This window comes from Oryctolagus cuniculus, chromosome 6, assembly GCF_051225735.1.
Source record: "Oryctolagus cuniculus isolate XC-2025 breed Fujian yellow rabbit chromosome 6, ASM5122573v1, whole genome shotgun sequence".
Lineage (NCBI taxonomy): Eukaryota > Metazoa > Chordata > Mammalia > Lagomorpha > Leporidae > Oryctolagus > Oryctolagus cuniculus.
In genome coordinates, this window is record NC_142872.1 from 83,923,840 (window position 1) to 83,950,215 (window position 26,376).

Consider the following 26,376-nt stretch of genomic DNA (forward strand, 5'->3'; position numbering starts at 1 on the left):
CTTCCCAACATTTTATTTAATAGTACTTTCATAAGAGAAATTGTACTCTGTATTTTGGGGATTTGAAAGTGTGAGTAGAGGGGACAGAAACTGCTCCTTACTCCTCCTGAGCTGGCATTTTAGGCACATTGATTTTATTTCCATCCTGAGAGAGACCTTGCAGATAAAATTCATATTCTTATAGATAATAGACAAAGTTAGATATAGACAGTGACTCAGCAGTCCCGTGGTGGCTGCAGCTTCCTCGTCAGAATTTTCCCTACACATCTGTGAGTCACAGACTAGCAAGAACAATGGACCTGTCTCTCCAAAGAGCACCCATGTAAGCTTACTTGTTCAGCTCCACCAACGTTACTTCTGTGTGAGGTGGAATTTCTTTTAAGTGAAAACCATTTGGGGGTTTGGTAGAGGAAAATGTATTCTGTGCATAGTGAACAATACATGGGATATGCCCAGGTAATCTGCAGAGAACAGAGGGGAAAGCTGTTGTTCTAAGGGTGAGAGGGCAACAGGAGTGAAGGGGGACATCTGCCCAGGAAACTTAAAGCAGAAATGGGGAGAGGGGCAAGCCAAGGACACTCCAGAATGAAAGTCTAACCAGTTCAAGTAACAATGCTAGCTTAGATTATTGTTTCTGTGTTTCACCTGAAAAGTACTCAGAGCTGATAACCTCTGACAATCATGCTTCTCTCTCGAGATGAATACCTAAATATTTTGTTAAGCAGAGATGTCAGCCACAAGGTCTGATGGCTCTGAGTATGACAACGTGAGTGGATACTCAACAGAATGAACACAACAGCATGCAGAGGATAAATACCAGACTCCTCACCGTGTGCCCTCATCTGTACAGCCAGGAAAGGGGAGGTATGGAATGGGCCACTGGCATAGAGAATAGACACCACTGGGATGTCCGCATCCCATGTTAGATCGCCCGAGTTCAAGTCTCAGCTGTTCTTCTGATCCTGGCTTCCTGGTGATGTGCACGCCGGGAAGCAGTAGTAAGGGCTCAAGTGGCTGGGCTCCTATCACTCATGTAGGACACCTGAGTTGAGTTCCCTGCTCTTCGCCTAGCTGTAGCAGAGGTGAATTCTCTCTCTCTCTCTCCCTCTCCCTCTCTCTCTCTCTCGTCCTTCCTTTCAAGCAAAGTTAAAATTTAAAAAAGAGGTACAAATGAGAGGCTTGCATGTAGGTGTTTTTCCTCATCTAATCTCCCCGATTCATTTCCCTTGAGAAAATTGTTAACCACCTGTTTTCACTCGTGTTCATTTCAGAAACTCCTCTCTATCCTCAAAAACCATGTTTGTGGACACTGTTGGCTTTGCCTGTGCAGTGCCCACCACCCCCGACTTCTGGAAATCATTCTCTTACTTGCTGTGAGGTGCTGAGGTCCCTCCCAACACCTCTTTCCTGTCTGTCCACCCCACTCCCAGCTGACTGTCCTACACGCTGAGGGTGTGCCTGTGACAGAGTCCCATCTCCTGGGCCACATGGCCCATCTGACGTCTTCCCAGTGAGAAGAGGGGAGAGGCTTTCTGAGACAAGCAGTGGGAGGTGATCCTGGAGTGGCTGGAGTCACTATGTGGATGGAAGCCAGCAGGAGCAGGCGGAGCGTTCAGTCACACCCATCCAACTCTCAGCTGGGTAAGTGAAAAAAAAATCTTGCTCATTTTCTCATTAGTTTCAGTTGTGTTTTCCGCCGCTCACAACTGAGTCGTTCTGTCTAAAGTCCTACATGTGGTGGTTTCAGAGAGTTTGTTTGCTTGAAGTCAGGGAATAATTGCACAGGGCTTGAGACAGTTTTGTAGATGCATGTTCTCCTTGGAAACTGCATTCAAAGGAGACTTCATTAGAGCACTACCGCAGGCCTGGAGGGAAGGGAACAGCAGAAGCTTTGAGATGACCGGTTGGTGCTGCAGGCTCTGCACTGGAGCCAAAAGACCACTCAGCCTTTCCCAGTCATAGGTCTTGTTCCATTAAGAGGTGAACCGTCCTCTATAGACTGCAGGCACTTTGAAACATTAACCTCTTCATTTATGTTATGCCTGCAACACATAGTAGTTACAGAAAACGTGGCATGATAAACAAGCAAATAGTATAATTTCTACATAATTCATGGATTATGCTCATTCTTTCCTATTTTCCCATTGCATTCACTGTAACCTCACATGCAGGGCCATGTCTTCTTCACTGTTATATTTCCAAGACCTTGCACTGCCTGCCTAGTTATAAGTAATAATAAAAAGAATGAGTGGATGGATGGGTTGCAATAATGCATTGCCTATCACTGGGGATATGTTCTGAGGAATGCATCATTAGACAGTTTGTCATCGCAGGGACATCATGCAGGGTTATCACATGCCCTTTCAGGATGTGGTCTGCTACACACCTAAGCTATTCGATGTATATATGTGTACAGCCGGTTGTTCCTAGGGCCATGATGGACAAAACCACACCAGATGGAATCAGAAGAGAAAGGGATGCAATCCAGAGAGAGGCAGTAAACATAAGATGTAGGAGCTGCTGCAGGTGTCCCCTGGCATACTGTTTCACAGTCAGCTTTGTAAGTAGTAGGAGTACACGCTAACATAATGATAAAAGCGTAGTGTACTAAATAAACTAGCAACGCAGTCACTTGCTATCATTCTCAAACATTAAAGACTGTACACAATTAGGTGTGCTACGATTTTGTTACACTGTTAGGACAGTAGGTTTGTTTACCCTCAGCATCACCACTGGGTTGTATGCTGTACTGCAACAACCTTACAATGTGTGGGGGAGGCTGAATCCAGAGAGGCCTAGAGGAAATTCCTGAGCCTGCCTCCAATTTGAAAACCTGTCTTTAAGTTTCAAATCCCTGGTTGCAAACATCCCAGCCCCAGGGTGCTTTAGCCTAAGGATCATAAGGTGGTATAATAGGAGTGGCTAAAACCCTTTTGCATCACATCACCCCAACCCTTGCCTGCATCCGCTCTGTACCATCCGCTCTGTACCTCAGCTATATATACACCTCCCTTTTACAATAAAGTGAGACCCTGCTTCGACTGGGCTCCCCATCACGTCTGATTGTCCCCCGGGTTTGGGGAAGGCTGAGTGGCGGGTGGCGCACTTCCCCTCCTCGGTCAAGGCAAGCTGTGGGCAGCCTGCCTAATTCTCCAGCGGTGGTGAGGAAGAGTCACCGCAACAATGGTGACAGTGTCTCCAGGAAATGGGAATTTTTCATCTCCATTGTTATCTATGGAACCACTGTTGTATAAGGGGTTCATTTTAACTGGGACATCACTACACCAGGTATGATTGTAGAAGGCGCAGTACAATGTAGTGCTGTACTTCCAAACAGGAAAGTGTTTTTATCAGGGATAAATGAGGCTACCATAGCTGGAGGCAAAATGCTAAGGGACTTCTGGATGTCAGAGTCCTGCTTTGCTACACCTCCTGTGGGCCCATTCGTGATAGTTTTAGGAAATTCGGGTGTGGTTCTAAACAGTGGTTGGCTTCCAGGGAGACCTGCATTGGGTCTTGGCTCACAGGCTTGTTCCCATAAATAAATAAATAAATAAATAGTAGATGGAATTTTCCCATGGATTCTGTTTCTTCAGCAGCCCAACCCTAATTCTTTTCACCTAAGGGATTAAAGCTTAGCTGTATGGTGACTTTTCCCAGCCTTTGCCTGGGCCCTGAGAGTGCCCTCTTGATTGTGTGAACTTGAATCTGGGGGCCCTACGGACCTGAAGTGCAATCCATGTCACTCTAGATGGAGCATCCTCATATTTAGAAATTGTATACAACAGGAGGATACAATGAATTGCCAAATTTTATTTTCTTTTAGAATGAGTTATAATTATAGAGGAAATGATACATTGATCATTCCTATGCAGTTTTTCAAAATGTATTTTGGGAACCATTCTGAAAGCCCAGCTCCAGAATATTTTAAGAAATCACACCTCTGTGGAAATGAGTGTCTCATCTCCCACAATAACTCCTCAGAGGGTATGCCTCATTGAGATGTATGAGTTTCAGCAGTTTATTGAAAAACTCATGTCCTATAGTAATACCATACAATTGCAATTTTCAGAAATACCCAGTTAACCCAGTTATCCATGTTTGGGAATATGTAAAGTAGTGTTGATGTCGAGTTATTTCCCTCTGCCTTCTCATCTATTTATTGTCCCAAGTGAGCACTGGAAGCACATAACTAATACAATTCTGTTTAATTTTGCCCTTGACCCACACAGAACCAGGTGTAATTTGAACCAGGAATAATTTGAAGGGATTATTTGCTTTTAGGAAAATCCCAACAATAAGCTTATTCTTTCATTTTTATGTTCATCAGCCTTTAAAAATCATTCTCTAAACCTAAGTGTAAGTTCTAGCTTTTAAGATTCTTTTTTGGAAAATAACAAATAATTCAAATAACATGCTAGCTTTATTTCTTTTTAAAATATTTATTTATTTATTTGAAAGATATAATAACAGAGGAGACACACACACACACATACACACACATAGTGAGGGGGCAGAAAGGAGGCGAGAGAGAGACAGAGAGACAGAGACAAAAAGTTCTTCCATCATTTGGTTTACTCCCTAATGGCCACAACAGCCAAATCTAGGCCTGGACAAAACCAGGAGCATCGGACTCTATTTGGCTCTCCCCCATGGGTGGCAAGGATCCAAGCACTTGGACCATCTTCTGCTGCCTTCCCAAGTGCATTAGCAGGAAGCTGGATCAAAAGTGGAGTAGCCAGCACTCAAACTGGCACTCTGATGTGGAATGCTGGTGTTGCAAGTGGCAGCTTAATCTGCTGTGTCACAATGCCAGCCCCCAGATTTCTTTCTACGTCATGTAAAATTGAATGAGAAGCCACTTCAATGCATGCTACATTAAAATAAAAATGTATTATTTTATACTATAGATACAAATGATATTCTATATTAGGCCATACTATGTGAGGATACTTGACAAAGTTCAGGGAAAGTGAAATTAAAAGACAAAATTATTTTGGTGGAGAAATTTTGAAATCCACCATTTCACAGTATGCATTTCCATGAACTTTTTGAAGAGCCATATCTTATCTTAATGATTGGTATGTTATGCTGTATTAATGAAGAATCACCAAAAATATATCCTGTGTCAAATAAAATTAAAATGAAATGAAATGAAAGAAATGAAATGGTGGGAACTGCTAAGAAAGGACTGAAACATAACCATATCAGGGAGCCGCATGTGGGGTTTGGGTTGTACATCCTCAGTCTAGTGTGTTAGCTCCAAGCCTGAGTTTCCACAGTAAAATTCACAGGATGTTGAGGCCTAAACCTATACCTCTCAGAGATCTTTCTCTTTTCTCCTTTCAAGACACAAGCACATTTCTATGGCAGAGCCCATCTGGGTTGAGAGGCCGAATGCCAAGCAATGTTTCCCCCATAAAGGGCAGCCTGACTGGTGGCATTCTTCCCATGGCTCTACCAACTCGTGCACAGTGGCCTACAGTTCTGTCTGAGGGCCCAGTGGAGGTGGGCGTGTGGCAGGAGGGGTGCTGGAAGGAAGCCCTATGTGACAGAGCACACTGATTAAAAAGGGGACAATGCTGATGGCCTCCCTAAAAACTGCAGTTCTCCGCCCCTGCCTCTGGGAGTCCCTTTGCTTGGAATGTGCTTTCCATCCCCCAAGCCCTTCCCTGTCAGATGCCTGCTCCATCTGCAAGCTCAGATTAAACAGTGTTTATGGTCATTAAACAGCCTTCCCTGACACCCCAGGCATATGGTCCCTTAGCACTCTGGGCAGATGTCGCACAGGTTTTTTTCTTTTTTTTATTGATTCCCTCCTGTGTTGCTTATCTTTGACATTAGACAGTGAGCTCCGTGAAGAGAGGGGTCGTGAGGTCCTTCTGTCCATAGTTCCTGGGACATAGCTGAGAATTAATAATAAATATTCTTTGAAGGAATAAACTATAGAAGGAGCATGTGTTTAGCCTCGTATTTAGGACACTCGTCTCCCACATAAGAGTTCCTGGATTTGATTACCGTCTCTGGCTACTAACTCCAGCTTCCTGCTAACGCATACTCTGAGAGGCAGCAGTGATGGCTCAAATAGTTAGGCTCCTGGCACCCATATGGAGGATCTAGATGGAGTTCCCAGCTCCTGGTTTTGCCCTTGGCCTAACCCCAGCTCAACAGCTGTTGCGGGTGCTTGGAGAAATGAATTAGAGAACGGGAGCTCACCGTGATCTCTCTCTGTCTATCTGCCACTCAAATTTTAAAAACCCAAAATATAAAAATAAACCATGAAATTCTTCAAGGCAAAATCTGTCTTATTCACTGTTTTATCATTAGAATCCAATTTAGGCAACTAATGAGTGTGCAAGGAATGATAGGGTTAAAATTTCACCATTTTACCACCAACACAGCTCAGGTTGAGTATTCCTATTTCAAAAGTTTTAAATCCAAAGTGCTATAAAATCTGAAACTTTTGGAGTTCCAACCTGATCCCACAAGTGGGAAATTGCAATCCTGACCTCATTTAATGGATTGCAGTCAAAGTGCAGGCACACCAAAAATATAGCATAAATTGACCTTCAGTGTATGTGTATAAGGAGTATATGAAATATACATGAATTTTATCTGAAAAAATATGAAACACCTTTGGTCCCAAGTGTTTTGGATAATGGAACTCCACCCATAATAATTGATTCAGGTAAGCATCATCAATGGATGCTAAAAGTTGTGGGTACATGTTTGATGAGGAACAGAGATTTAAACATAAACCTCAAAGAATCCCCCCCCCAAAATTACTATTAATTTGAAAAGGATAAGCCATAACTTATAGTAGAGAAATCTGATAGATGCCAGTGTGACAAATGGACACAAATTAACATCACCAGTGTTGGGACAAACTCACAACATGTTACTCCTGGAGAAAAGCAAGAAAAAGGAGAGAGTATCACTTGGTGCTGTCAGTAACTGATGAGTCAAAATGTAAGTAGAAAATGGGAGGAGCAGAAAGACTTTTACTTGGTTCTCATGTCAACTCCTAAAAAACAGCAACCCTCTGATGTAGGAAGGGCTCACCCCACATTGTAATTGAGGAAGTAGATTTAGTAAACTTAAGTGACTTTGCCAACAATTAGTGTTGAAAGGTGTCAGAGCTGAACCTTCACCCAGGACTTCTAGCTCCAAGCCAAATCTTCCCTGCATTCCCTACCCCCTCCTCCAAAGTCTTTAACATATAAGAAAGGCAAGTGTGGAGTAGCTCCACCAATAGAGGGGAAGTCTAGTGGTGAGCACACAGGAAGGGAGGCTATAGACTGAAGTTCCAGTCCTGCCTCGGCCACCATCTCACGTTAGACCTGGAGAGAGGGATCATGGCATCTGTAGTTCATTGTCTGTAATTGGTGGAAGTTGGAATACTTAGAGAGAAATAGCTCTCTAAGCATTGTGCTACTTCTGTTATTCTAGAAAATAGATCTTTCTGTTTAGACTTTTTTTTCTTTTTTTAAAAAAAGATTTATTTATTTATTTGAAAGTCAAAGTTACAAAAAGAGAGGAGAAGAAGAGAGAGAAAGGTCTACCATCCAATGGTTCACTCCCCAATCGGCCGCAATGGCCAGAGCTGCGCCGATCCGAAGCCAGGAGCCAGGAGCTTCCTCCAGGTGTCCCAAGCAGGTGCAGGGGCCCAAGGACTTGGACCATCTTCTACTGCTTTCCCAGGCCATAGCAGAGAGCTGGATCGGAAGTGGAGCAGCCAGGTCTCAAACCGGCACCCATATGGGATGTCGGCGCTTCAGGCCAAGGTGTTAACCCGCTGCACCACAGCGCCGGCCCCTGTTTAGACTTTTGTTTAATAGACTTGGCAACTATCCATTTGCAGAATGAGCTAGAAATTTGCTATGAATATTTTCAAAAAAGCAATTTCCTTCAGAATCAGATGGTTCGGTGAAAGGCCAATATCTTTAATTTGATTCAGGAACAAAAAAGGAGAAATCATACCCCATTAGGAAACCCCTCCCAAGTATAATAGAAAATACAACACTGAATGCCCCACCCCTACTTCCATACCAGGTCAAACTTTATCATTTATTCATTCTTTAAAGCATTGCTTTGAACTATAATTTCCACACCTGCATCAAAAATCCTTATTATATAAAAATTACATAGAGCTTAGAAACCTAAGTCTTTATTGGCTGAAATACACAACAAAATGACACTGTCTGATCCTAAAGAGAAAAGAGAGCTTTTGTTTAAACATCTTCATCCTATGGACATTCAAAGAACACCAGCCGCATGTAAGGTATTATGACCTAGGATGTCAACGTGATTTCATAAGGTTTATGAGTCAAGGAGAGATGGAAGGCAGGAACCCTTCAGGCAAACACACAAGGGGTTGGGAATATGAAGCTTATACAAGAACCCCTAGCCATTCAGTCCCCTTGCCTGTCAGAGTGTGTGAATATCAGCAGAATGCAACATCATGGGAAAGGTAGCCAAGGGTTAGGGGATTTGAACTCTGACTTGGAGCCATGTGAGTTCTGTGTGAAGAATTCTTTAGCAGAAGTTCCATGTTTTAATTTTTTGTTTGTTTGTTTCTTTAAGGCATGTTGGCTGAAGAAGCATTGGAAAATTTGTAGTGTTCCCTCTCAAGGGAGATAAGATGGTTGGAAGAGAATGGGAGCCCAGGTCGTGGCACCAGAAGCGTCAGTCTCTGAATGGATACTGAACATTCAGAACATCCTTCAGAACATTCTCCTTCTCTCAGATCTTGGATACCTGTTCCAGGCCCTTGATTCCCATTCCTTGAAAGCCCTGAATCACAGCCCATCACTAGGCTAATCAGGAGGAGCTGATGCTAACCTACGGTGAGCTACTTGACACCTGTAAATAGCTGATGTTCGCAGAGTAGTTCTTGTCTGAGTTCACGCTGCATTCTATGGTCAGTTCTAGAAGCCTCCAAAGGTGGTCAATACATCACTAGCCAAGATCATTTTCTGGTGCATGGTGGTCCCATCCTGGAGATATGTCAGGATTGAAGCACCATTGGAGACCCCCTGAACAGCATGCTGGATACTTCTTTGAATTGACACAATGTGAAACTCTCATACTCTTATACCTGTAGCAGTTTCTGCTGTGTTCCTGCAGGAAATCTAGGCTAGAGAGAGAGAGAAAGAAAAAAAGGGACAAATAGCCTAAGGGAATGTAATTGACAATATGAAAAATGATCCCTCCTTGGCTGTAAGCATCTGTAAGGCTGTAAGAAGGTCATGGGACTTTTCTACATACTTTCTTTAGTAAGGATTTCCCATCAGAGTGTATAATGAGGAAACACACAAAGACATGTGGCAATGCTAGTTAAAGTGTGTTTGTGAACAGGTGCTGGTCTACAAACAGATTGCCACCAGCTCACCAAGAGATACGTAAAGAAATAACCAGTAAGTGGTTAGGAGCTTTGATAGCTATGTGACATTCAAGAATAGCATCACTGGAGTTTCTCACTGAACAGAACAGAGATTAAAAAAATACTGGTCTGTAGCATATTGGAAATGAAAGCAACAATGACACACACACACAAGAAAAAAACGGATCCTCACCACAGCTAGTTGGAACAGCAGTGCTGTAGACAACATGAGGGAAAATGGATTTCAGTGTTTTTTTTTTTCTCAACAGACTTCTAAGGCTCATATTGTACCAGTTCTGAATTAAGCACTTTACATGTACTATCTGTTTAACCCCCATGAAAACCCTATGGAGTAAGTACTTTATTGTCACATTCAATCTACAGATGTGAAAAATTGGGGCTCAGAAAGGATCAAAATTTGTTCATGATCATAGGTTTAATACATGGAAAAGCCAAGATTCATTGATTGCCTGACTCCAGAGCTCAGACACTCAACCTTTACCTGCAGTGCCTTTGTGCCTCCTTATTTATTGGGAAGAAAGACCGAAGGCATTGCCTCTTTTCCAGCTTACGAATGGTTGGCACATGGTAGGTGCTCGTATAGAGCTGATGATACTGCAAGACATACTCGCTTCTACTCCAACCAGATTCTGAGGAAGAAGGGGACGTGCCATGTTATTGATGGCAAATGTGGCCAAGTGAATTGCTTGGCTAATAGACTGTGGGCAGCCCGGGCAATGCATCTGCTTTGGCAGGAACAGCATCACATGCATCTGCTTGCTTTTCTTTTAAAGATTTATTTGTTAACTTGAAAGAATTTACAGAGAGAAAGGGAGAAATAGAGAAAGAGATCTTCCATCTGCTGATTCATTCTCCAAATGGCCACAATGGCCAGGGCTAGGCCAGGATGAAGCTTGGAGCCCGGAACCAGTTTCCCATGTGAGTAGTAAGGGCTCAAACATCTGGGCCATCCTCCACTGCTTTTCCAGACCATTAGCAGGGAGCTGGATTGTAAGTGGAGCAGGACAGGAAGTGGTACCCATCTGTGATACGGGCATCGCAGGCTATGGCTTTACCCGCTATGCCACAATGCTGGCTTGTGCAATTGCTGATGTCATGGTAAGATCCACAGGTATTCGATGATCTAAGGAAGATGCAATACAAATGGAGCAGACCTGGACACATTTTGCAGTTGAAGATCAAGTTCAGCAAAGCCAACTTGGATCAGATAATACCTACCTAACCAGTAGATGTGTGAATAACTACTATTTGTTTCACTGAAGCCTTGTAGTTGTTTATTTAGCAGACTAGTATAATGTTCAATAAATATTTGTCAAATAATGAATCTAGTGCCACAGGAGCACATATGAAAAGAGATATCTGACTCAATAGAAAGAAGAAAAGTCCCTGCAAGAAACTCTTCTTGAGTTAATTATTTGTGCAAGATCTCCTTGAATGCATTCCCAATGCTTAGTGTAGCGCCCAGCATCTATCAGGCAATTAAGATCCACTGGATGGGCCAGCGCCGTGGCTCAATAGGCTAATCCTCCGCCTTGCGGCGCCGGCACACCGGGTTCTAGTCCCGGTTGGGGCGCCGGATTCTGTCCTGGTTGCCCCTCTTCCAGGCCAGCTCTCTGCTGTGGCCAGGGAGTGCAGTGGAGGATGGCCCAGGTGCTTGGGCCCTGCACCCCATGGGAGACCAGGAAAAGCACCTGGCTCCTGGCTCCTGCCATCGGATCAGCGTGGTGCGCCGGCCGCAGCGCGCCGGCCGCGGCGGCCATTGGAGGGTGAACCAACGGCAAAAGGAAGACCTTTCTCTCTGTCTCTCTCTCTCACTGTCCACTCTGCCTGTCAAAAAAAAAAAAAAAAAAAAGTCCACTGGATGAATGAATGCTCCCCAAATTAGTTTCATGTAATGTTATGTATCCAAGCTAGGAATTATTTTTCATCTAAAGAATGAGGGTTATTTATGAATACTAAAACTAACAACTTCAAAGCATTTGTATCCCTCAAATTTCTAACAATTCAATTTCTCTTTTTGGAAATAGCCACAGCCATCTCTGTCTATGGACACCCCTTGATCTCACGTAAAGCTGATGATGAAAGTGCAGTCCATTCCTCTATCAAAACATGAATATTTACTCTGTACCTGCCTGTCTCGTTTGCTGCCAGAGCTCAAAGCAGAAGTGAGGAAATGCCGAAAGAGAGACAATTTGCCTAAGGTTGCCAATACAAAAGCAAGCCAGAGGTGCTGGCAAGCTACCAAGGAAGGCTGCTCTCAAGAGCGTCTGGCTGGAATTTTGCAGATGCAAGAGCTTTAAATAAACACCTAAACTCTTGCACGCTTACTGAGACTGAACCTCTGAATCTGTCACACACCAGGAGCTCTAACGGAGGAGAATAAAAAAGACTAAGAGAACTCACAAATAAAAATTATGTTTAGCTGTAAATGCCCCCTTTGCTCCTAGTGGCTTCCTGCAGGAGGATAGACAGTATTTTGAATAGATCAATCAAAACCATCAGCAAATATAGATGACATCCAAAACAAAATAAATAGCATGTGATGTCCCTTAATGGACACATATCTAACAACAAAATGCAGTAGATTTGTGTGTTGCAGCATGTCTTGGAATATAAATGTGCTTTCTAAGGAATGTATTTCTATTTGGTTTCCATGAATATTTGATGTACACATATTCCTGTATTTTTAATTTGTCTGCTGCATAAGCAGATGGCTTACAGTGTAAAAACATGGAACTTATTAAAACATCTGAATCCCAGGCCATTTGGTTTATCTTGAATACCAAATTGAGTATTGGGATGATTTAAATTAAAGTGCATAATTCTTGCCACCTTGATTAGATGCTTAATTTCTGCACTCAGATTAACTAATGAAATAAAAAATCATGGATGGGTTCAGAAATAAGGCATGATAGGGCCTTTTAAAAATAATTTATTCTTTGGGGTAGAAGAAGTAAAAAGAAAGGAAAAAAAAACCTTTAGGCCAAGCCTTTCCACTCTAGTTATTCCTGTAACACACATTATAAAGGAATCTTGTTTTCCTCTATATTATTAAGCATGTTCTTATTTTATTGTGTAGTGAAACAAGTTATTCTACCAGTTTCAAAAATCTCTGATGTGTACAAATTTCGTTAGGCATCTTCTGTTTTTTCAAAATATTATTTACATATGTATTAATCTCATATATATTTTTTTCATTTGTATTTTTTCAACTTTTATTTAATAAATAGAAATTTCCAAAGTACAACTTTTGGATTATAGCGGCTTTCCTCCCCAATCTCCCTCCCACCTGCAACCATCCCATCTCCCACTCCCTCTCCCATCCCATTCTTCATCAAGATTCATTTTCAATTATCTTTATATACAGAAGATCAACTTAGTATATACTAAGTAAAGATTTCAACAGTTTGCACCCACACAGAAACACAAAGTATAGAATACTGTTTGAGTAGTAGTTTTACCGTTAATTCGTATAGTATAACACAGGAAGGACAGAGGTTCTACTTGGGGAGTAGGTGCACAGTGACTCCCGTTGTTGATTGAACAATTGACACTCTTATTTATGACGGCAGTAATCACCCGAGGCTCTTGTCATGAGCTGCCAAGGCTATGGAAGCCTCTTGAGTTCACCAACTCCTATCTTATTTAGACAAGGCCATATCCAGGCTTTCCATGCATTAGGCATCTTCTTTTGTCTGTAGTAATCTATTCTCTCTTCCACCTCTTTAATCAACTCATTTCTTCTAGTGGCTTGCCATTTCTTTCACAAAGATATTGGTGAGTTAGCTATTCTACTGTATTCAGTGAGTTTTCAGACAGGACAGGAGGAATAAGCATGTCTCTCAGGAAGGTATGATGGGTTTGCATTGTTGCATGTTGTTGGCTCCTGTTGCAATTCAGGGACCGTCCCAGGTCCTATCTCAGGCAACTTGGTTCCTCTTGTGGCTGATCCCTTGGGTCCCAGATACAGTTCCCTGTTATGTGTAGAATCCCTTACATGAAAAGCTTTGGAGCCCATTTGTTCTACCCTGCTTTTATTTTTCTATAATCACATTTAGTCTCCTCTACCTGCTGATGAGTTACATAAAGATTTGTGTGTTCAACTCCAACTCTCAACTGAATTGCATTTGCACTCTCTACTTGCTACCCTACTTGCATAACTTTAAGAAAATGAAATAGGGGCCAGTGCTGTGGCTCACTTGGTTAATCCTCTGCTTGCAGCGCCGGCATCCCATATGGGTGCCAGGTTCTAGTCCCGGTTGCTCGTCTTCCAGTCCAGCTCTCTGCTGTGACCCGGGAGCACAGTGGAGGATGGCCCAAGTGTTTGGGCCCCTGCACCTGCATGGGAGACTAGGAGGAAGCACCTGGCTCCTGGCTTTGGATCGGCGCAGCGCTGGCCGTGGCAGCCATTTGGGAAGTGAACCAATGGAAGGAAGACCTTTCTCTCTGTCTCTCTCTCTCTCTCTGTCTATAACTCTACCTGAAAAAAAAAAAAAGAAAAAAAAAAAGAAAATGTAATAAATCACAACACCACAAATTCTTAATTTAATCCCCTAACCAATACACCAATCCCTAGGTCTTCTCGATATTTATAACAGGCACTGCCATTGCCCCTTGCCATTCAAACCAACTCTTAGGAGTTATCTGCTCCTTTCTTTTGATTATCTCCAACTCAAATCACTTGGGTTACCTACAAATTATATCTCACTTCTCTTCATTTCCATAGCTTTCCCTTATCTAAGACACTAAAGTCTGTCACCAAAAGTTTTGTGCCAGCACGGTGGTGTTTCTCAAAGTGTGGTCCCTGGACCAGCAGCAGCAGTAACACCTGGGCAATAGCTAGATACACAAATTCTGAAACTGTGAATCAGGAACTGGAGGTGGGGCCCTGTGACCTGTGTTTTAACAGGTCCCCTTGGTGCAGTTTAGAAGACTGTTCTTCAACTTCATTTTGTCTTAGTGTTAAACCCTCGGAGTGAGGATGCTAACACGTCGAGAGGCACACCCCAGAGACTCAGACTCTAGACCAGCTGATGCAAGAGCAAGAGGATTTATTCGGCGTCTGCGCAAATGGGCCTCCTGAACTCGGGAGTCTGGAGAGCGCCCCCAGTACAAGCCACACGGTTTATATACCCACAGTGACCAATCAAAAGCACTATAGAGTCCATGCATACAGCAGTCCAATCCACGAGCTGATCATGTGAAGGGCATGCGTCTTCTATCCAATCAGCTATGAGATCACACGGGAGGCATGCACCTCGTTGCCATTTTGTTGTTTACTTCTTTAGTAGTTCCTTTCCCTGCCAGCGCCATCTTGTTCACCCTGAGGGGGGGACAACTTCTCGCTCCCTTTGTTCCCCTTGTGGGAGAGCGGCATCCCGCTTCCCACACCGTTATTTGAGTATTAGGAGGCATACAAACTGGGTTAGGTCTTAGCACAGCCAGGCACAAGTGTCGCAGCTAGCTAAGCACAGGGTCCCTTATTTTATAGCTGCACCTAATTTTAGCTTTGGGGGAAAAAGTTTAGGGCTGTAATTTTAAACTTTAATTTTTATTTGGGGCAAAGGTGACTTCTTGTTTTTAATGGTATTGGCTTAGGTCACTCCATCTTGGTTTGATTTTTAAGGTTCTTCATTAGCTTATGCTATTTTGCAAATAAAATTGTTCCAAGGGCCACAACTTATGCTTTTAACTTTTTTTTAAACCATTGCACATTATGTCCCTTTCTATATCTCTAATCATATTTCCATGTCCACAGTTCCCCTCTTCCCTTTGCCTTTACAAACTCATGCCTGCTTCTGGCCTCACATGGTTCTTTTTTCCTGAAATTCTCTTCACCAGACACTCCTGTTTCTTGTCCCTTACCATTCAGCTTTCAGCTGAAATGTTAATTCTGCTAAGAACCTCTCCTGTTCTCCATGTCTGCACACCAACCATTTTGTACTATATAGCTCTTATTTTGTCCTTGGCTTTTATCGTTTGTTAAAATTATATTATTTGTTGGTTTACTTGGTTATTTAAGCTTCAGTAGAGGAGTCACCTTATCCAGCTCATTCATTACTCTCTTGACTGTGCCTACAAGCTGCCGACACAGACCTCTTTGTTGAATGAATGAAGATCTGAGCCCTGGTCCTATCTGCAGCTTAACTTGTGTGACTTTGAGTTAGTAATCTCTCTTGAACTTACTTCCTCATTTCCCATCTATTTCTGTCATTTGCACAAACATTAAATTCTACTTCTGCCTCATGTTTCTACAGTCATTAAAATGTTTTAGCTGTTTCATTTGTGCTAAAAGAATGTTATAAAGGTATTTTTAAAAGCAGGAATAAGGGGCTGGCGCTGTTGGGTAGTGGGCTAAGCCTCTGCCTGCAGTGCGGGCATCCCATTTGGGTGCTGGTTTGTGTCCCAGGTGCCCTTCTTCTGATCCAGCTCTCTGCTATGGCCTGGGGAAGCAATAGAAAATGGGAGACCCTGAAGAAGCTGCTGGTTCCTGGCTTTGGATCAGCCCAGCTCCTGTCATTGTTGCTATCTGGGGAGTGAACTAGCAGATGGAAGACCTCTCTCTCTGTCTCATCCTGTCTGTAACTCTGCCTCTCAAATAAATTAAATAAATAAATAAAAACTTTAAAAATAATAAAAATAAGTAATAAAATGAGAAAGTTGAGAATAAGGGAGAGAGGAAGGAATAGAGAAAAGAAAGAAGAGTAGAACTACTTATAACCCCAGAAACTATAAATAATCACTGCCAAAATTTTTGTATGAGCAAATTTAGTCTTTTCACTGTGAAAATTTCCTTTTCCCACTCTTAGCATTAGGTTGCTCTAACTTTTTAGGAAATTCTTTACTTCACTTATTGTTTATAATCACCGTCCCATATTTTATGAGTGAATGTTTTTATTTGAAAGTAGTCGAAGTTACTCTAGTTGAAACTGGCAGAAAATAAATTTATACAAAGGATATTGAATAACTCAGTCTCACCCAGGGGGCATGAGAATCAGAAAATTGGAGATGCTCTGCCAAAAATAGCACCCAAAATGATCCCGCAGGATGGGAAACTGTGCATACTGCAATTGCCACTCACACAACCCATCATCAGAATGGATTTTCTTTTTTGCATCACTAACTTTCAATTCCATACATGACTGATAAGGCCTGCGTTATGTGCACAACTTTAGCTGCAAGCAACTTCTTGCATTTTCCACTTTTGTGGTTGAAGCCAAGTTGAGACCTGTAAGATAAGGAATTCTGCCAATATGATTTCCCATAGATATTAGATGGCCCTAAAGACAAATTGCCACTACAACTCTTAAAGACAGACAGGCAGAAACAATGTAATAATAGTGCAATAAATAATACAATTAACTCTCCTACAGCAGAAAATGTGGTCACTACTTCCCCAAAAGTGAGCCATCCATATCCTTGGTAGTTACTGCAGCCATCGTGAGTCAGAAGATCAAAATTATGTCCATTGTTTCTTTTGTTCTGTCATTATTCTGTCTTTCTGTTCTGTAACCTGTGAAAGAAACGGTACAGTTAACAATGAACACTATGAATAGAAGACTACTTAAAAATGTTCATGAAAATGGAATTAAAGGGTAAGTTTATTTTGTTGCAAAATTATTTTGAAACCCCTGCATAGTTTTTTCATAATACACATTTCCATGAACCTTTTAAAGAATTCTCATACACATGAATTTCATTGTTTTGCATGAAAATAAACATCTTTTAATTTCATTTCCCACAAACATTTTGATGTACCCTCATACAGAAAAACATCCACATGCATGTACACACACACACACACACACAGAGAACAGCAAATGACAATGGTTAAAAATAAATATATGCATGGAAATATGAGGGAGGACATGCAAATACAGATGTAGTTCTCACCTCTCCCACTATCCAGTCCTTCTGCCTTCAGCTAGTATTTCATGGGGAGATGAAAGCTTTGTCTTTAAGTCTTTAAGCTTTGTCTTTGTGTTTCCTTGGCAGCACTTCTGTACAGGCTTCTAATAGTCTCTTATGTACCAGTAGACACCAAGAATATACCTCTCTCATCTATAAGCATCACCTTCAAATGAAAAAAAAATCATTTTCTAAATTAGTCGTTTAAACTATATTTTTTTTATATTTTAGGCAAGTTGCCTTTCTGGCATGCCACCTGTACTGATACTGGCTAGAATTCCTTTCATAATTAAAGCATTAATGTACAACATTTTTTTGCTTCACAAAGAAATAAGGTGTACACAAAGACTATCATTTTTTAGAGAGTAGGAGGAAAATACAAATTTAGTAGATGAGAATGATCTTTTTTAAAAGACAGAGTTCTCGAACACCATAAATTAGGTATTTATAATTACAGAGATATGAAGACTTCTTCAGTCTTTCTTATTCTCTTGAGGGAGCTTACTTCATAAATTATTTGGTGAGCTTATAGATCTTGCTAATTGTATTAGTATCTACCACAATTAGAATTAAAGTACAGTTCTCTTACATATCATATTAGGAATTACTGATGTTAAACTAATGTAAGAAGTGGAGATTTGCTGTAATATATTTGGTTTAATTGGTATTAAAAACATCTATACAATTTTTAGTATGTAATCTTTTATGCCTGTGACTCCTAGAGAGTCTAATTAGAAATTACCTTTTTTCTTGAACTTCACCTAGGATATAGCAACCCCTAAAAGAAAGTTATAAAAAAGAGATTATGTAATCATATAAATGTCATCATCACACAAAACGTCCAAGTTGAAAAACAGAAAAAAAGTTCTTTACTACTCACTTCACAGAAGCCTTGTACAAGAACACACTGCTCCCTTTTATTTAAATTTTATTGAGGTATGTAATATATATGGTAAGGTACACAAGTCTCACTTGGTAAAATTCAATACCTGTGAATGCTGTAAATAATATCTTCCCCCAGCGCAAATGACAGACTGTCTCCAGCATCCTGGATGGCCTCTTTATGTCCCTTCCAGCCAAAATCCTTCTACCCAGAGCTATTCCCTACCAGATATGACTAATCTATATTCAATACCAGACACAACTAATCAATAATGTGGTAGGGAAGCTATTCCCAAAAAGATTCATATAATACTGATATGACCAGCTTCCTTTACTCAACACTATGTAAAATTCACCCTTTGCTGTTACATATAGCATCATTCAATTTTCATTTCTATAAATAAAGGAATACAGTAAAAGCTTGGTGAAAGTTAAGAGAAGAATATAGATAGTTATAAATTTTGCTAGTTAAGTGTTAGGTCTATGTGTACCTTTAACTCCTGGATTCCCAAATAAAAGTCGTTGATATTATTTTCTTTCTGTTCCCAACTCTGACATACCAGACGGCCATGTCGTGAGCTTCCTTCAGACTCCAAGCCAGAAAGGACTGCTGGCTGGTGGTGTGAGAGTAGGGAAGAAGAAAAGTTACTAGTGCAGGGCTCATCTATGGTGTTAATATAATTAAGCAGTTTACAGAGTAGTTATTAAATAGATCTTTTGAATATTTTATAAAATCGAAAGGAGCAATCATTATTTATGCTGAAAATATGGTAACAAGTTAGAGTCTTTTTATTTTAAAGATTTATTTATTTATTTGAAAGTCAGAGTTATACAGAGAGAGAAAGAGAGACAGAGAGAGAGAGAGGTCTTCCATCCGCTGGTTCACTCTCAACTGGCTTCAACAGCCAGAGCTGCATTGATCTGAAGCCAGGAACTTCTTCTGGGTCTCCCAAGCAGGTACGGGGGCCCAAGGTCTTAGGCCATCCTCTACTGTTTTCCCAGGCCATGGCAGAGAGCTGGATCAGAAGCAGAACAGCTGGGACTCAAACCTGAGCCCCTGTGGGATGCCGGTATTGCAGGCAGTGGTTTTAACCGCTACACCACAATCCTGGCCCCACAGGTTTGAGTCTTAAACTGTGTGGAGAGTGGTGGGAAATTAAAAATGAGAAGGATTTAATATATACAAAAACTTGGAATAATATGGGTGGAGATTATGTTGGTTACTTGTCAGAGGGCTCTGGAAAAAATGGGAAGTAAGTATATCCCATAAGCATATGAAAATATTCTACTACATATAACAATAAAATAAACAGATATCACCACAGGAATCAAGAGAAATTGTAACATTTGAATTTGCAGAGGTAAAAGGTCAAGATTGCTGCTATTCATTTAGGGGGATGAACTCTTTAAAATGAGGTTGGACACAAATCAGTACTCTGTTTCTTAACAGTTTGTCAGCAGGAATCCAAAACTTAAATGTCTTTACATGCCAGCTCAGTAATTTCATGTCCAGGAATTTACTTTAAGAAAATAGAAATGAAATCAATTACATGTGAAAAGTTTATTACAACATTTTTTAAAAGATTTATTTATTTATTTGGAAGGCAGAGCTACAGAGAAGGGATGAGACAGAGAGTGATCTTCTATCCACAGGTTAACTCCCCAAATGGCCGCAATGGCCAGAGCTGAGCCGATCTAAAGCCCGGAGCCAGGGGCTTCTTCCAAGTCTTCCCAGGGGCTCAACCACTTGGGTCATCTTCTACTGCTTTCCTAGGCCACAGCAGAGAGCTGGATTGGAAGCAGAAACCACTCAAACCGGCACCCATATAGGATGCTCACATCTCAGACAGAGGCTTCACCTATTGCACTACACCATTATTTGTAACAGTAGATAGTAAAGAAATCTAAATCTCCAGTAGTCAAAAATAGTGTTATGAATATCACATAACCATAAAATGTCATAAATTGTTTTAAAATGATTGTGCCTTAGAACTTTTATTTATTTAATAGAGAGACAGATAGATACAGACAGACTGACACAGACAGTGAGCTCCCATTGCTCTTTCAATTCCAAGGGCTGGGCCAGTGGCAGGAACACAATCCAAGTCTGCCCACATGGGTAGCAGGGACTCAACCACTTGAGCAATCATCGCTGCTTCCCTGGGTGAGCATGGGTCAGAAACCAGAGTCAGGACCCGGAGGCAGAAATCAAACTCAGGCACGCCAATCTGAGATCTGGGCATCTTAACCACCAGGCTAAGCACCCACTCCTAACATTTATTTTTAAAAAGAATGCTTAATGGCATGAAAAATGCCTTTGAAATAATGAGAGACGAAATATACTCATGACCGAGTAGCGGATGTCACATTTGCCCTTCATAATGCTGTGAATAACTCAGCTTCTGGTGACTTTGATTTTCTGAGAGCATTATGCTCGTCTCCTGCATTGATGACACTGTACAGAGTGATAAACAGAAAGTAGAAAGTACCCTGGGTGCCACAGAAAAAAACCCAGAGGTTCCAAAAAGTGTGAAGTAAACCTTACAAAAATAGGTCAGCTTTGTGTACTTGCTGTGAAGTATTAAGCAGCCTAACCATCTGGGTAAGCCAGGTCATCAGTCTTAGCATAAAGGTCGAGATACTGAGTCTTGTATCTCTTCCAGCTGGATGTGAGGGTAGCATAACATTATTGAGCTACTGCTCCAATGATGACTCGGAAATCTGCCTGTTCTGAGCGAGAGGTCTCTGCTCCAGGTCTGCTCCACCACTCAGGCCATACAGCCCGGAACACTCAACACTGCTAGAGAATCTGTTGTGTGGCAGTCCTGATTTCAAGGCTTGTAGCGCTGATCCTCAGAGCCCTGCAGCAGAGAACGGCCTTGTGCAGCAAGGAGTTGGAACAGCAGCTTCCATGCGGCAAGGAGCTCTAGGACACATGGAAGACGCTGATGGCATGATTGAGGCTGTCAAGTGACATCCTGGGCTGCTAGCATCGATCACAAAGCAGAGTAGGCTCAGGGCAATCCCTTGTTGCTGTAGAAATGGTGCCGCAGGGTTGCTTCCACAGCAGGGTGAGGGAGCACAAGACAGGCTCCTGGGTATGCCAGCTCCTTTAGCTCATTCTTGGGGCCTGAGGGAGGCTGGCTTAATACACTTGTGTGAGCTGAATGGACTGCTGCTGCACCGGAGCCTGTTTTGACAAATGGCCCCATCCATGTGTCCCCCGTCCATAATGACAGATCACCTCTTTTAATAAGAACTCTATACACAGACTTGCTCAACAATAGGAGTGCAGAGTGATCTCGCAAGCATTTTATGCTTCATAGGAAAATGACATCATTTTGTATCTGCAGGACTAATCTTACATTAGCCATATTTTTGTTTGGTATATTCAGATTATTTAGCTATAATTAATAAATGAAATGTATGATTCTGTTAGTAAACTATCACTAGAAATCTCAACTCAATTTTTAATAAACTGTTAATACTTTCTATGTTCACATATTGGTAGAAATGGAATGCAAGCTATGTTTATTCTTGATATTTTACTATATTTCTTAGATAAAATTTTATATGGGTTGTTATAGACATATATTTAGACATGATTTATCTATGCATATTTATAGCTATTTATCTATCATCTATAATCTATCTATAATCCTACTTGTTTTCTTATGCATCTTAGCTCTTTTAGGGGAGAATTTGGGGGACACATTAGCGTTCATCTTCAATCAGAGATGTTCTGACTTTAGAAACTCCTGAGGTTTGGATGCCAGTTTGTTTACATTCAGTAACAGCAGGAATAAAATAGATTTGTGACTGGATTCTTTAGAACCAGGGACTGTTCTAAACATATCTAATTTGAATTTTTCATTTACACAGCTGGTTTTATTTGCTGTAAGGTATTATTGCAAAAATGGATAGAAGAAGCACATGTGTTATACTAAGCTCAAGGCTCATTTAAACATTTTATCTTCCAAATCCTGAACTACAATTGACCCCTTCAAAGTTAAGTTTTATTCTTACTTCTGGAATTATTAAAATTCCTGTTTTTATAAAGGAAGTCATGGGAAAAACTCATTGAGAATAAAATCTGTCTTCCAAAGCCTGCTAAACAATTCCAAGTGGAGCTAAAATAGTTGTTTTAATTTCATTAAAAAAAATGTATGAGTTAATTACACAGAGCAATTCTATATTTTCTAGTACTGACATCGTTTATAAAAGCCATTTATAAGGGAAACTGTTTGGTTCAGTGTTTAAGACACTCACATCCCATATCACAGTGCCTGGGTTTGAGTCTTGCTCTGTTCGGATCTAGCTTCCTGCTAATGCACGCCCTGGGAGGTAGCACATGAAAGCTCAAGTACTTGAGTCCTTGCCACTTATGCTGAGAGATGTGGACTGAATTCAGATCTGGCTCAAATCTGGCTGTTTTGGGCATTTCAAGAGTGAACCAGTGGAAGGAAGATCTCTCTCTCTCTCCCTGCCTCCACCCTGTGCCTTTCAAATAAATACATTATAAAATAATAATTCATGCTTTGTGCTAATTCTTTATTATTGAAGCTCTGAATTCAACAAAATTGAGGCACAAAGGTTGTCTTTTTTTTCCTGTCTCCTTGTATCAAGAGATTTATCTTTGAATACTTAGCTTTATATGTTGGTGATGACTTTTCTTTTTATAAAATCTATTATGAAGCTACTGTAGAAGGAAAGGCAGCGAGGGAACCATTAAAAATATATAGCGTTAAGATTAAAAACCCCTGCACAGTGGGATATTCTGAGGGAATAAATCACCTCATTATGTATCACATTTTTGAGCCTAGTTTTAGTTTAGAAAGATGAGGTACATTATTTGTAAAAAATATTACTTTCCCTCAAAGATGCAGCTAACTACCTAAAGAAACTACATCAAACAATGCTTTCAGCAAATCTTAGGAGTGGACACTGATTTGCATCAACAATAAAAGCCATAAAGGATTTTATCTTGCAACAAATTACTCTCTTAACTTGTTTATTTATTCCTCTTGGGAAGATGGGATAAGAGGAGTTAAGAAGGAAAAGGAGGATTTGTGTCAAGGTAATGGCAGGAGAGCAGAAGGATGAAGTTGGAAGAGCCTGGGGCACAAACCAGGAAGGCTGTGCACTTTGGTCTGGCAGGACCTCATGGCTCAGGAGCCCATGGACAGAGGACATGGTCAAAGCAAGAGACTCCTGGATGCAGACAATGAAGGACTTTGCTTTGTAGGTGATGGGGAGCTAATGAAAGAATTTTTTTTTTTTTAAATGGGTCTTTGGAATGAACAGTGAGTGGTTTAGGATTATTCTGGTACATGTTTATTTGTTCTTTTACTCAACAAGTATTTGTTGAACACCTACAATATTCAGATGCATCTTAAATACGGGTGACGCAATGAGATCTTGGTATCGTGTTTCCCTTGGTGTGACGGAGAGCATATGATGAACTGGAGGAGTGAGATAATGAAGGAAGCTAGGAGACATTTTCAGGATAGGAGCAGAAATCTAAGCAAAGTTAGTGGCAGTGAGAATGGAAATGGATCAGTGGAGCCTGGTTTGAGATACAAGCTACAAAAAAACTGGCAGAAGTTGACAAATTTTTTTTATATGGAAGAAGAAGGGAAGTTTAAAAAAAGGCCTCAATAATTTGCCTGGAAATTGAAGTAACATTAACAGAAATTTTGCAATCACAGATTAATGTGCCAGAGCTAAATTAATTTGTTAGTTAAGTTTTTTAACCAGTGAATGTGGAGCAGGTTTGAATAGCAGTAGCCTCGTTAACAGTGTTCCCAGGACAGAAGAACAAACACTCTCTCCATTCCTTCATATGGAGTCTCATGAAATTGCTAATCATTTGGCTTGAGTTATAACTTTACGATATTTGATTTATCAGTTTTACATGTGAATGCAAGTTTCACTCAGACCCCTTCATTAGATTGGAAAACCTTACAACAGCTAAGAAGGCTTGATTTTATTTTCTCTTCCTTCTACCTGTAATAACAGATATATAGGAGGTATGCACCCGTAAGAGATGCATAATCAGTCAACTTTAACATTGGTTTTTATATGTCAATATTAATAAGATCATAAGGTAAAGTGATTTATAAGTAATGAGGTATTCATGTTACAGAATTATTTAAGAAAAAGATGCAGTTTAACATGAAACATTAAATACTGCAATTGAGATAGATAGGTATGTTTATCCAGATTGGATGATTACACAATGTATACACGTATCAAAACATCAGATGGTAGCTCAAAATTAAAACACTGAAATGTGAAATGTAAAAATAAATAAACACAGCCATTATTTGTAGTTGGCAGACTCCATTACTACCCTCAATTTAGAAAACCTAATAAGAGGACATGATTTTAATGACACATTCAAGCCATCTGGTTAACCAGGCCTGCACTTTCAAGAATATACTCATGTGGAGGCTGGCATTGTGGTGCAGTTGCTTAGGATGCTGCCTGCAATGCTGGCATCCCATACCAGTGCCACTGGGAAAGCAGTGACCTGGGAAAGCAGTGGGGGATGACACAAGTACTTGGGCCTCTACCACCCACATGGGAAACCCAGAAGAAGCTCCTGGCTCCTGGCTTTGGCCTGGCCCAGCCCTGGTCATTGTGGCCATTTGGGGAGTGAACCAGTGAAGAGAAGATGGGTCTCCCTTTCTCTCTCTGTAACTCTGCCTTTCAAATAATAATTTTTTAAGAAGGTACCCATGTGAAAACTACATAGAAAATTCTGAAAGATCTTATTGTCCCTTGTAATTTAAGTGATAGCTACAGCTCTTGTCTGCAGCAGTCACAAGAACCTGGACAAACTTGGGACCTCCTCACAGCCTTCCGTAGATTTTACTGTGGTGTAGTGGGTAAAGCTGCCGCCTGCAGTGCTGGCATCCCATGTGGGCACAAGTTTGAGTCCCAGCTGCTCTACTTCCAGACCAGCTCTCTGCTATGGCCTGGGAAAGCAGTAGAAGATGGCCCAAGTCCTTGGGCCCCTGCACCCGCGTGGGACACCTGGAAGAAGCTCCTGGCTCCTGGCTTCAGATTGGCACAGCTCCAGCCATTGCAGCCAATCAGGGTGTGAATCAGCGTATGGAAGACCTCTCTCTCTCTCTCTCTGCCTCTCCTTATCTCTATGTGTAACTCTGACTTTCAAATAAATAAGTAAATCTTCAGATAAAATAAAATTAAGAGGATATTGCAAGGTCTTATGTAAGAACACAGTAAAAACATGTGAATAATTTGGACATACACTACAATTGAATCTTTACCTTCTCTTGCAAAAATATTTTCAGTGTTAGAACTAAAAACTATTTCAGTAGCCTTTAGGAAACATCGTTATCTAACTTACTGCCTAGTTATTATTTAAGACAATCTTCAGGAGGGGAAAATTGTTTCAGATAGTGTATTCTCCAAAATCATTTTTTCTTACAAGTGTATGATCTCTGAAATAGATAGGTGATAGAGAATGGATAGGTGGATGGATAGACAGACAGAGAGAGACACATTCACATGAAGATGCATGGCTGAGAACATTTCTGTTCCTTCTGTCTTTGCCCATTCTCTGTGAGATTTAAAAGCATAGGTGTTGTCAACTTCTTTCTATGTCCTCTTAATAAATGTCTAATGTGTTCAATTTTTAAATTTTTAAATTTCCATCGCATCCCACAAATCATATGCCACCTACCCGAATGAAGAGAATTTTCCACTGAAGAATCCGTGCATGTCCTCATGAAAGCCTAGGCTAGCCTTGGGTGCCAGTTGCTGTCCTCTCTTCCTCCTATAACTTTCCCAGGAAGAGTCACTGCATTACGCATTGTTTTGATGAAAACCTCCCAGAAGGAGCATCTCCAATGCAGCACATATGGAGGCACTTGGCAACAGCCCGTACTGAGAGCTGCTGTCAGTAAATCAGGCTCCTTCCATTGTGAAGTCCGTTTATGTGGCTGAGGGAAAAATAGCGCTGAATCATTCATCATCGAGCATATTTTTTCAGCTTGGAAAGCAACAGAATGTAACTCAGAAGAAAATTAATCTGAAGCTACCTCTGCAAATTAAACAAGGTTTCTGAGTCTGGAGATTTGATTTAAGGTTTCAGTTTTGCATAGATTTATGCTCATGTTTGCGGGTAAATAGTAAGAAGCAGCACAAAATTCACC

At 41.0% G+C, this 26,376-nt stretch overlaps 2 long non-coding RNA genes across 5 annotated transcripts; one reads left to right on the forward strand and one right to left on the reverse strand.

The window, feature by feature from the left end:
• The first annotated feature begins 460 nt into the window (after window positions 1-460).
• LOC127490716 (uncharacterized) lies at window positions 461-11,934 on the forward strand. 4 transcript variants are annotated; one of them, XR_016235673.1, is made up of 4 exons: window positions 463-1,082; window positions 1,272-1,641; window positions 8,584-8,846; window positions 11,431-11,934. It is a non-coding gene; the product is annotated as an uncharacterized LOC127490716 (long non-coding RNA). The 4 variants fall into 4 exon arrangements; XR_016235674.1 differs by having other exon boundaries at window positions 1,431-1,641; XR_016235672.1 differs by lacking the exon at window positions 11,431-11,934 and adding an exon at window positions 9,652-11,225 and having other exon boundaries at window positions 461-1,641.
• A 2,008-nt stretch (window positions 11,935-13,942) lies between these two features.
• Window positions 13,943-26,154, reverse strand: LOC138850073 (uncharacterized). The gene is made up of 5 exons (XR_011389475.2): window positions 25,905-26,154; window positions 18,685-18,807; window positions 18,054-18,089; window positions 17,297-17,477; window positions 13,943-16,916 (listed from the first exon to the last, which is right to left on the reverse strand). It is a non-coding gene; the product is annotated as an uncharacterized LOC138850073 (long non-coding RNA).
• Window positions 26,155-26,376: the final 222 nt, after the last annotated feature.